The 12891-nt window shown below is 33.7% G+C and overlaps 1 non-coding gene across 2 annotated transcripts in view; it reads left to right on the top strand.

Moving 5' to 3' along the window:
• The first annotated feature begins 1246 nt into the window (after window positions 1–1246).
• The window catches only part of LOC117688587 (uncharacterized), a 31952-nt gene continuing 20307 nt past the window's right edge, over window positions 1247–12891 (top strand). The window contains exons 1-2 of one of the 2 annotated variants that reach the window (XR_010710971.1): window positions 1247–1551; window positions 7343–7438. This is a non-coding gene — a transcript (uncharacterized protein). The remainder of the gene's footprint in view (window positions 1552–7342; window positions 7439–12891) is intronic. The other variant, XR_010710970.1, reaches the window with a different exon arrangement.

Below are 12891 nucleotides of genomic sequence, written 5' to 3'. Positions count from 1 at the left end.
AACTCATTAAACCTTTCCGGATAGTTGGTCCAATTGTATTTAATCAGACCTCATAAAATTTCATCGGATTTATCAGACGGTCTGAGTAACCTTGGCAATTAACACTGCAGTCAGTTTTTATTTATTTTTAATAGAAGTAATGAAGATCATTTTTAAAGCATTAAATGCATTAGCACCATGACTATTTTGGCCTGACTTAAGTCAGACCCAACATTAGGGGACATTTAATTTATAATTTTGGTGGAGGGTTTCCTGGTCGATAAAATTAAGAATTCAGTTTTCTTTACAAGTGTGTGGGAGAAGAAAAGAAGATACTTGAACATTACAGATGAGATATATATCATGCATTATCACAATATGGACATATTACTGCCCCTCCCCCTAAGGCTTGAACCTCTGGCTTAGGGGCTATGAATTTCACAATTTAGGTAGAGGAGTTAGTGGACATACCGATACATTCAGTTTTATTCCCACATTTATGGATGTAAAGAAGACAATTTTCTCAGATTCCTAAAATCCTATGCATTATATCCTAAAATATAATTTATGTTATTGTTTAACACCAATATTTAATTAGGAATCTTATGTTCTTAAGTTCAAACTTGACAATAATTAATGATTTCCTGAAATCTAAAGTTGCCAGTTCCTATACTTCCACCTGTCTGGTTTGCCATCTTCTTCGTCTTTAACGGCACGTGCAGAATTTCGCGGGTTTTAGCTCCGAAGCAGCCCGAGTTTATAAACATCGGCTAAAATCGTTAAACTTTTAAAATGTAAATTTTTGCATACTGATATAAAAATAATGTTTTATATTATCTTTTAACATTTATTACATTATAATGAAATATACTATTTTGTTTATAAATATATTTTGGTAAATAAGGATATATTTCGAGCTATCGAAGTAGGAGTTATCTTTTCCTTCATATGCATACTCAATCTCTCACCAGAGGGCGTATTACGCTACGCTACAAGTGGAGCGAAGCAGGAACGATAACTCTGGGTAGAGATTGATGCACACTGTCTTGAAAAAAGAACGGCATTTGCGCATGTTTATACATGTTAATTTTTCTATTGATGTGTGTAAAACTAATTTTGACTGGGTTTTTTTCACTAAATGTCTTCTGGTCTTTCATATATATCTGCCATAATGCAATATCTTTGGTATAACGTGTTATATTCAATGTCATGATTAAAAGTTTCAAATTAATCTGAAAAGAATTGAAAACCCGTAACTCACTTATTAGATCATGGGAAAAAAGACACTAACAGATAATTTTGTTGTATGTCATATTTGAGAATATCAATAAAATCTACTGAGGTTTCTTTAAGAAATTGTGCGGAAAGGTGGCAAAATATAAACCCGACGAGGCGATAGGGCGACATTTCAGCGATCTGAATTCTATTTGGAACGAAACATCGAGACACCGTTTTGTGACGTTGTGTTTTGTGCGTCTGCTGAGAGTAATTGAAAGAACAGATCAAGAAGATTTCTGTACCTGGCTATTGTTTATTATTGTCAAACTTTGCTTTTGATTTACACATTTCATGGTAAGTACTTGATGTGACTTCTTTTGTATCAAATTCACATTCCGATGAGTTTTTGTACAAACATAATTTAGTTGACTGGGCTACGTATTTTACGGTGTTAACAGCATGGTTTTCAACTTTGAACTGTTATGTAACAGATTGCATGTAAATATAAAGATTATTCATTAAACTGTGTCTCCTTAAGAGACTTTGCACTTAGAGTTCTAAAAGTTTTGGGACAACAGATTGTAACCTAACAGTTACTTCTTAAAAGTGGTTAGTTATGGTAAAGCAGAAAATTGATTGGTAATTAATAATAATATAAATTCAGCTTAAATCATTCTTATCGATGCCTCAATCTGCTCAAAGTGATGGACAATTACTGAAACAATGAAAATGTATTTTAGGCTTACAAATGTTTCAACGCTGCAATGTTAAAACTATCTTTTATTAGGGTTACTTTTCTAATGGTCATTGATGAGTAGTTGTGATTTTTGTGATCAGCTTTGGCCGATCACTAGCTGTTGTGTCCATATGAGGCATCCAGCAAATGCTTCCACGTGCGCACACATTCCGCTTGCATAAGTAGTTATTATAAAAACTTGAAGTTTGGTTAAGTATTTATATAACATTTTACTCAGTTTAATTTCAATTCATTTACCTAAGAGATGCAAACATACATAAAATACAGTTCGACCTGTTAATTAAAGAATGCACATTTTGTCTCATGCATAAGAATTTCGATTGAAAGATTCATTCAGTAATGCAGTTGACCTCGATGAACTGACCTCAATCATAAGAAGATGCTCCATGAACTGACCTTGATCTACTGATGTTGCATAATAGTAGCTAGGAAGACAGCTTGATTTTTTAACAAGGTTATGTTATAATGCGACCTCAATAGTAAGTTATGATGGCATTGAAAGTTTTTCAGTCAGCATTAAATTATTTTAGTACAACTCTTTCTTTGTATACATGTTAATGCTCTTTGAAGAGCCCTACTCAGTATTCTGAAGAAGAAGAATTTTTAAAATACATTAATTAACATTTAATAATTACGTTAAAAATATAAAACTAGACAAGGAATTTATAAACGGCTTCGAGATCCCCAAATTTATTTCAAAATTAAATTTGTTGACGGTTTATAATGATGAAATTTTGAACATTTTTGTGATAAACTGCATAAAAATAGTTTTATGGAGCTATTTTGAATATCTTAATAAAGGTATATAGCTTATTCAAGCTATATAGCTAAATGAAGAAATTGTACTGGTAAAAATTTACAGACCATCTGAGAAACGATATTATGAATGAAGCGCTTTTGAGTTGGAGATTTTTACTCATCTAAATTCAACATGCTGCTTTATTAATTATTTATGCAACGCTGCACCGTGGTTGTTGTGAAAGTGGTGGGCAAAATATTGCACATGCATTCAGTTATCTGTCAGAAATTGTTCATTATGATAAGAGCTCAATTAAATTAACACTTATTGATAATTGAAATTCAAGGAGTTTGTCCAATTCTGGGTAAGTTTACTTGAAACATATTGTTTGTGGTTTTTCAATAACATGTAAAGAGGGACAGAAAGAAAATTTATGTACAATTTGTGTTATCAGGATTTAATCTTTTGTTATATATGTCAAAAGTGGGGGAAACTGGAGACTTAGGCCAAAAAAAAATTATTTGTGTTTCTGGTTTCCGGAGCGACCCTATTTTTTATGCGCCGACCCTAACACTTTTTATTCCAAATTCCAGATTACCAACCGTAATTGGTTTAAACGACAGAGTCTTTACAAATCAGAGTTCAAAAAACGCTTGGAACAATTCAATAGAAAACACTACTTATCAAAGCGTTTTAAAGATTTCTAAGTGCAGATTGACAGCATGAATGAAAGTTAATTATTCTTGGTTATTTTAGCTAAATTATCGATGCAATAGATAGTTTCATAGGGCAGTGATGTGTTATAAATTAATATAAAGATGTACAAAAAAAAAAGCAGAGGCAAAGTTTTTTTTTTTATTTATGGGTGTGGAGATTGCAAACACCGTAAGTCTTTGAATAGGCCCAAGAATCATTCACATTATAAATATGATTTTAAAATGCTGCAGTTTAATTGCAAATGAAATTTTTAAAATTAGTTTTAAACCATTAATTACCGTATGTTATCATTTTTAGCTCACTTAAGCTGAAAGCTAAAGTGAGCTATTCTGATTACATTTTGTCTGTCGTCTGTCTGTCCGTAAACTTTTCACATTTTCAACATCTTCTCAAGAACTACTGGGCCAATTTCAACCAAACATGGCACAAATCATTCTTAGGCAAAGGGAATTCAAAGTTGTGAAAATTAAGGGTCACACCTGTTTTCAAGGGGAGATAATTAGAAATAAATGAAAAATTTCAAGAAATTTTCAAAAATCTTCTTCTCAAGAACCATTAAGCCAGGAATGCTGAAACTTGTGTGGAAGCATTCTCAAGAAGTGAAGATTCAAAGTTGTGAAAATCATGACCCCCGGGGGTAGGGTGGGGCCACAATGGGGGGTCAAAGTTTTACATAGGAATATATAGAGTAAATCTTTAAAAATCTTCTTCTCAGAAACTAATTAGCCAGGAAAGCTGAAACTTGTGTGGAAGCATCCTCAGGTAGTGTAGATTCAAAGTTGTGAATTTCATGACCCCCAGGGGTAGGGTAGGGCCACAATGGGGGCTCAAAGTTTTACATAGGAATATATAGAGTAAATCTTTAAAAATATTCTTCTCATAAACTAATCAGCCAGGAAAGCTGAAACTTGTATGGAAGCATCCTCAAAAAGTGTAGATTCAAAGTTTTGAAAATCGTGACCCCGAGGGTAGGATGGGGCCACAATGGGGGGTCATAGTTTTACATAGGAATATATGGAGTAAATCTTTTAAAATCTTCTTCTCAGAAACTAATCAGCCAGGAAAGCTGAAACTTGTGTGGAAGCATTCCCAGGTAGTAAAGATTCAAAGTTGTGAATTTCATGACCCCCAGGGGTAGGGTAGGGCCACAATGGGGGCTCAAAGTTTTACATAGGAATATATAGAGTAAATCTTTAAAAATATTCTTCTCATAAACTAATCAGCCAGGAAAGCTGAAACTTGTATGGAAGCATCCTCAGGTAGTGTAGATTCAAAGTTATGAACATCGTGACCCTGGGGGTAGGGTGGGAACACCATAGGGGGTGTTAAAATTTTACATAGGAATATATAGAGTAAATCTTTAAAAATCTTTTTCTCAGAAACTAATCAGCCAGGAAAGCTGAAACTTGTGTGGAAGCATCCTCAGGTAGTGTAGATTCAAAGTTATGAAAATCATGACCCCGAGGGTAGGGTGGGGCCACAATGGGGGGTCGGAAGTTTTACATAGGAATATATAGAGTAAATTTGAAAGAATCCTCTTCTCATAAACTAATCAGCCAGGAAAGCTGAAACTTGTGTGGAAGCATCCTCAGGTAGTGTAGATTCAAAGTTTTGAAAATCGTGACCCCAAGGGTAGGTTGGGGTCACATTGGGGGGGGTCAAAATTTTACATAGGAATATATATATATATATATATATATAGAGTAAATCTTTAAAAATCTTCTTCTCATAAACTAATCAGCCAGGAAAGCTGAACTTGTGTGGAAGCATCCTCAAAAAGTGTAGATTCAAAGTTTTGAAAATCGTGACCCCGAGGGTAGGGTGGGGCCACAATGGGGGGTCAAAGTTTTACATAGGAATATATAGAGTAAATTTTTAAAAATCTTCTTCTCAGAAACTAATCAGCCAGGAAAGCTGAAACTTGTGTGGAAGCATCCTCAGGTAGTGTAGATTCAAAGTTGTGAAAATCATGACCCCCAGGGTAGGGTGGGGCCACCATAGGGGGTGTTAAAATTTTACATAGGAATATATAGAGTAAATCTTTAAAAATCTTTTTCTCAGAAACTAATCAGCCAGGAAAGCTGAAACTTGTGTGGAAGCATCCTCAAAAAGTGTAGATTCAAAGTTATGAAAATCATGACCCCGAGGGTAGGGTGGGGCCACAATGGGGGGGTGGGAAGTTTTACATAGGAATATATAGAGTAAATTTAAAATAATCCTCTTCTCAGAAACTAATCAGCCAGGAAAGCTGAAACTTGTGTGGAAGCATCCTCAGGTAGTGTAGATTCAAAGTTGTGAAAATCATGATCCCTGGGTGGGGCCACATTGGGGGGGGGGGGGTGTTAAAGTTTTACATAGGAATATATAGAGTAAATCTTTAAAAATCTTCTTCTCAGAAACTAATCAGCCAGATGATTCTTTATAATTGTTAAGACTTTGTCTCCAGGACAATTCTTTGGTCTCACAAGAAGGTTCAGAGTTTGATGTAGCTTTATATCTAGGGCTGGGACGATACTGTACTGAGCCGATTCGGTACATATCACGATACATGAGATGCGATACGATACATATCACGATACATTGCAATTAAATGAAAACATGAATAAAAGTTTTAAATTTATTCAACCTGCCGATGTATTACCGCATGTCCAAAGTTATTTTGTTATATTCATAATGAGCGTTGCACAATTTACAAATAATTTTAGTCTCGTGTACACTAGTTTTTCATAAACAAGTACTCCAAAAGTTTTCCACACTCCATATTTAGCTTCCTAACAGTTTTGACAACTTTACGAGGTTTTCCGCCATCTTTGTACTTTCATATTAGGCGCGCAGACTAAAAATAGCTGATATATGAAGCTCGGATATTTTTGAAAAATAAAAAAAAGTTCGGTAAGGTATCGTTGTATTAATGGTAAATGTATCGATCCAAATATCGTCAAAATAAATTCCGCGATGCACCGGTGCATCGGTGGATCGTCCCATCCCTATTTATATCCCATATATAAACAATTGTTAAGGATCTTTTTGAGAACTGCAATACTCAACATGTGATATGACTATAAAATCATCCTGTTAGAAAAGGGACTAATGATTATAAACATAAGAATATCCAGGGGGGGGGAAATGGATTTTATTTATACAGGATCTACATGTATTATTGTACATTGTCCAGATTGTTTGTATTATGACTCCATTAAGCTGATTTTATCATTCCTATTGTTCCTCAGGTGAGCAATGTGGTCCATGGGCCTCTTGTTTTTTAAATAATTGAAAAGATTTAATTCTAAGGCTCTCGTCTGATCAACCAAAATTTCCTCTGTTTCTGAATTCAACACTTACAGTTACGATATTAATGTTTACTGTTATGTCAGTTGACCAAGAAAATAGAACTAATAACTAATATATAATATATTTGTGGTAATGAGTATTATACTCTGTTAATTTCTAGTGGCTGTCATATTTATATTTTCTATTTACATGAAAATAAAATCTTCGTAATACATTCCAAATTAACCTTAGATTTAAGACAGCTTTAATTCTGTAACAGTTGTCACTATCCACAATTGCTCCACCTTTAAAATTCATTTTCTTATTGTATAGAGAAATCATATGCTAGGAAAGGAGAAAACTTAAAAGCTCATTAAAAAAAAGCGACCTACCTACCCTATTTTAAAATTTGATGAAATAGGAAACACATATTTTTTTTTTTGGCCTTATAATATTGTACTGGATACAGTGTTTGACAAAACTGTTCAACAATTTAAAGGTACACAACAAACAATAATATTGATACATATTATTTAACTTTGAAAGAGAGAGATTGTAGTACATGATACTGCTTTTGTTTACATTGAAAAAAAAAATTCAAATATTAACATATATACATGTAATAAATTGTACAGAGTTTTGTTTTGCATTGAAAATTTTAGCGCAGAACCCTTTGTCTGCCTTGTTACCCAGGAGTACTTGTCAAGAACAAAGAAGTGTGACATAGAAAATCAAGGTCACCTGTGAACAGTTGTAAGGTGAGCACTAACAGTTCAATTTTTAAAGTCTGTCCCAAGTTATTGCTTCCATCACTTTTTGAGGATTTTTAATAAAAATACATATACCTGTGAAAGAATTACATTTGAAATCTTTAAAAGGGAAAATATTCAAGATATCTTCATTAATTGACATTTCATTTTTCACTCATAAAAGTTCATAGGAATGAAATAAGATTTCTTACGGAGATATGTAATGGGAAATGTTTACATCTTTTCTTCATTCGGAACTACTTGGAATGTCTTGCACATTTTTTCAATGTTATTATCTGGGCTACATGTATAATAAAAGACATTGCAGTAGTTTTCACGGTCAATTAAGCCATATTTCAATTTAAAATGTACAAAATAATGTATAAAATTTGTTTTAAAAACAACCAACACAAAATTAATGCTGAAATAATCATTAAAAAAATTGTTAACAGTTATTTTCAAAAATAAAAGATCATTTGCATAATGGTTGTAATAGGGTCAAAGGTTTGGAGTAATGAAAGCTCAGGTGAGCTTTTCTGATTAATTGTTGTCTGGAGTCTGTCTCTCTGCCTGTTTGTAAACTTTTTACATTTTTGACTTCTTCCCAGAGAAAAATCTTTAAAATTCTTCTTCTCTGAAACTGATGAGCCAGAAAAGCTGCAAGATTGAAGGAATTGTACTTGATTGTATGTCTTGCGTACTTATAAGCGAGTATATATGGTAAAAGATTAATTTGAATGTCAAATTGGAGAGGGCAGAGACATTAGATGGAAATAACATTCATAAGATTATTTTAGTATCAGGTTATTTTGAGAAAAAAAAAATTACTGTAGGTTAAATGGTCTTTTACTGTCTGTCTGTCTGTAAACTTTTCACATTTTAAACTTTTTCTCTAAAACCACTTGGCCAATTTCAACCAAATTTGGTACAAATCATCTCTATTTAAAGGTGATAATAAATTGCAGAAATAACAGACCGATCTTTATTTAAAATGGAGAAAACTTCGAAACTGTTGAAAAAGGGGGTGAATTTTAAAAAATCTTCTTCTCAAGAACTACCGGTACGTACGGAGTCAAATTCAACGTTATTTAGCATAAACATTCCTTATGGAAAGGAGAATATAAATTGCAAAAATTATGGGCTAATTCTGTTTCAAATTTGAGTAATTTAATGAAAATAAAATTAAGAAATACATGAAATTGGGTTAATCAAGTTTATAACTTCGGGTTCGGTATTCCATATTGAAAAAGAAAGTTCTGTGTGTAAAGCAGCCATGTTTGAATGTTGACGCATGACAAACAGATCAAACTGACAAAGATGAATTTGCTTGTTGTGCAACAGTTTACATGCTAAGGGATACTTGAAACATGCAAAATATATTTGTGTCTATTTTGTGAAGTAAATTGAGTTTGAAGAAGAGAGAACATATTGCTTTGTTGCTGTCTGCACTACTGGCTCTAAAAAGAACTGAAAGTGCCATATTTTACTAATATTTACTGATATTGTACTGTAAGTGCTGAGAATTGCTAATATTTATTGATAATTTTACTGTTGTTACTGATAACTGATGTGGGTCCTGATATTTACTGATGTTTTTGGTGTTAATACTGATAATTACTGATATTTAATAAGATTTACAGTCTTTACGACAATTTTTTTTTCAGCACATGCCCTTCAGGCATATAGACCCATCATTTTAACCCAGCCCATTCAAATTTTTACATGCCCAACTCAAAATTTTTATATTTATGTTTTTGTTCATAATTCACTTTAGAGTCACATGCTGGTCTTTTGACCAGTTTAGCTGAATTCAAAAAAGTTATCACGACTGCCCAATCATGACTACATGTGGCATCGATGTACGTCTCGTAATTTAGCAAACATATATACAATAGGTTTAACTGAACTGTGACTTCAATGATTACGATTGACGATTATTTGACAAGTCGTACTGAGAATGTAGACTGCACAAAGCAAGTTTCGCGAATAACTTGGGTATGATGGAAGAAATGGCAAGTAAACATATTGTATGTTGACAGAAAATTTACACATGCCCTCTGGTAATGTAATTTGGCAATTTTTACATGTTCGCCTGCAAATTTACCAGGCCCCCTGGCATCGGACTCCCAGGTTATTTCGAAGACTGGATTTACTGTTGTACTAAGAATTGCTAAAATTTACTAAGAATATTTTTAAAACCCAAAACATTGTCTTTTAATTACCCGGTATTAAAAAACATATTTCAGATTTAACATAACTTCTACATACATTTATATAAAAGACAAATAACTTCTAAATATAAAGCAATGCAATTTCATTAAAAGTACTTCAAAATACAGATTTTTTCAGTACATGTAGTTCCTCCGCAGAATTTCCAAAATGATTTTATCTTCCATAATGATACCCTAATTTATGCATTCTGCGGCCTCTTTCTGCTATGCATGTTAGAAAAACTTGTGTACTATAGATGGTAAACATAACCTGGATAAATGAAGCAACATATCACGTATCCAAAGGGCATGCGACGCATTCGGGGTAGGCCTGTTTTGACAAATGATGTCCTACGTTTGGTTTAATTGATAGGTTTCATGTGGTGTACATATATGTTTTCGATAAGCAGAATAGGATTTATTAACATGCATAAATGTTTATTTTGTGGTGATGAGCTAAAGGATCTCATATTGCGCTTTAATTGGTTTATCATTGTGATGTTGATAATATTAAAGATATGATTTTATGAGACATCGATATTTTTACTTAAGTATTACTTACACAGTCATATGAAAACTTATCTCCATTACCTCATAAATAAGAGTTATGATTATGATTAATCGTCGTACATATTTGTACTTTTAACTTACACTATCAAGTTGACACCACATTGTCCCTGCTTGTAACTTTTTATATGAGTATAGTGTAGAGATGATATAATTTATTATTATATTTTATCATATCATACTGTAGTAATGTTTATAATGTAACTGTTCTTTTTAGCTCACCAGAGCTGAAAGCTCAAGTGAGCTATTCTGATCACATTTTGTCTGTCGTCCATCTGTATTGTCCATCTGTCTGTCTGTAAACTTTTCACATTTTCAATATCTTCTCAAGAACCACTGGGCAAATTTCAACCAAATTTGGCACAAAACATTCTTAGCCGAAGGGGATTGAAAGTTGTGAAAATTAAGGACCACTTCTTTTTGCAAAGGGAGATAATTAGGAATTTATGAAGAATTTTGAGAATTTTTCAAAAATCTTCTTCTCACGAACCATAACACCAGGAAAGTTGAAACTTGTGTGGAATTATCCTCAGGTAGTGTAGATTGAAAGTTGTGAAAATCATGACCCCCAGGGGTAGTATTTGGGGGGAGGTGTCAAAGTTTAACATAGAAATATATAGAGTAAATCTTTAAAAATCCTCTTCTCATAAACTAATCAGCCAGGAAAGCTGAAACTTGTGTCGAGTATCCTCAGGTAGTGTAAATTCACAGTTCTTAAAATCATGATCCCTGGGGGTAGGGAGGGGCCAGATTGGAGGGGGGGGGGGGGTAGATATAATGTTCTATCGTTAAAATGACAGATGTCCTACGAACCCGGTTCAACGATAGAATTTGTGTCATATGTACTCGCTTTGTAGCAAATAAAAAAATTATATCGCACTGTATCTGGCCTTAATTTTTATATGATTGGTCTCTACTTTGTTGCTCTTTTATAATCCCATATTACCAGATTAACTGTTTTTGCAATGAAATCACTACCACTTTAAACATCATGTTTGAAAACTCGCTGTTTATGGTCGCCTTGTTAATGAAAAAATCCGAGACATTCCGAGTGCGATTTCTGACAAAATGGCAGGAAAATTCAAAAGTGTATATCAACAAAATGCCTTGGTTCGACTCAGTAAATGGATATTTTGTGGATTAAACTATATATGCATGTTCATAAAGGTTTGTAATGTACAAAAATGTGGTTTTCCCATGCAGAATATTTTTAACAGACTTAAAATCGACGCGAAGCTAATCCGCTTCGCGGCTGCTACATTGCAAGTATATTGGACAAATTCTTACTCTGACCAGAGCGTAGCCTGGTCACGGTAAGATTATTCTTTCTGGAGGAGGTTGTTGTTAAAGTTTTACGTAAGAATATGTGAAATAAATCTTTAAAAATCTTCTCAGTAACTAATCAGCCAGGAAAGCTGAAACTTGTTTGGAAGCATCTTCAGGTAGTGTAAATTCAAAGTTGTGAAAATCATGACCCATAGAAGTAGGGTGGGGCCACATTGGGGGGTTGAAGTTTTACATAGGAATATATAGAGTAAATCTTTAAAAATCTTCTTCTCAGAAACTAATCAGCCAGGAAAGCTGAAACTTGTTAGGAAGTATCCTCAGGTAGTGTAGGTAGATTCAAAGTTGTGAAACGCCTGATCCCTGGGGGTAGGGTGGGGCTACATTGGGGGGGTCGAAGTTTTACATAGGAATATATAGAGTAAATCTTTAAAATTCTTCTTCTCAGAAACTAATCAGCCAGAAAAGGTGGAACTTGTGTGGAAGTATTATCAGGTAGTGTAGATGCAAAGTTGTCCAAATCATGATCCTTGGGGGTAGGATGGACCACATTGGGGGCGGGGTGTTAAAGTTTTTCATGGGAATACATAAGGTGAATCTTTAAATATCTTCTTCTCAGTAAACTAATCAGCCAGATGACTTCTATAATTGTTAAGAGTTTGGCCCCAGGACAATTTTTCGGCCTCACAAGAAGGTTCAGAGTTTAATGTAGCTTTATATCCCATATACATGTATAAACAATTGTTAAGGATCTTTTTGAAAACTGCAATACTCAACATGTAATATGACTAAGAAATCACCCCGTTAAAAGAAGGGACTAATGATTATAAACATAAGAATATCCAGGGGGGGGGGGGGGGGAATGGATTTTATTTATACAGGATCTACATGTTTTATTGTACATTGTCCAGATAGTTTGTATTATGACTCCATTATAAATCTATTGGTCCTCAGGTGAGCGATATGGCCCATGGGCCTCTTGTTTTTCTTATCATATAATAATTAAGGTCAGACGACACGTTCCTCAATTTTATACAACTTTTCCCAGGAATTTATTCTTGGTTTACTACTAATTTGACAAGCTTTCTTGCAAAAAATTAAGATACCATACCAGGCATTTCTGCAAAATACTATAGTATGCAATTTCCTATATGATCATCTGAAAATACACTTCAATTGCTGATATCAAAATATATAAATATACAGGACAGCGAATTTCACTATATTGAAATTCTATCTCGGCTGAGGCCAGGCTTTGAACTCGCAACCTCTAGAACCTACGCTATTGACGGTGAGCGGCCATGGCTCTAACCACTCGGCCATCTAGGCACTTCTCCATACACAAGTAAATTTTAGTCATTCTAAAATTAATTATGAAAATAATAATTCTTACTGGAACTC

Source organism: Magallana gigas, chromosome 2, assembly GCF_963853765.1.
Source record: "Magallana gigas chromosome 2, xbMagGiga1.1, whole genome shotgun sequence".
Classification (NCBI taxonomy): Eukaryota; Metazoa; Mollusca; class Bivalvia; order Ostreida; family Ostreidae; genus Magallana; species Magallana gigas.
This window is presented reverse-complemented; position numbering and strand designations above follow the sequence as displayed.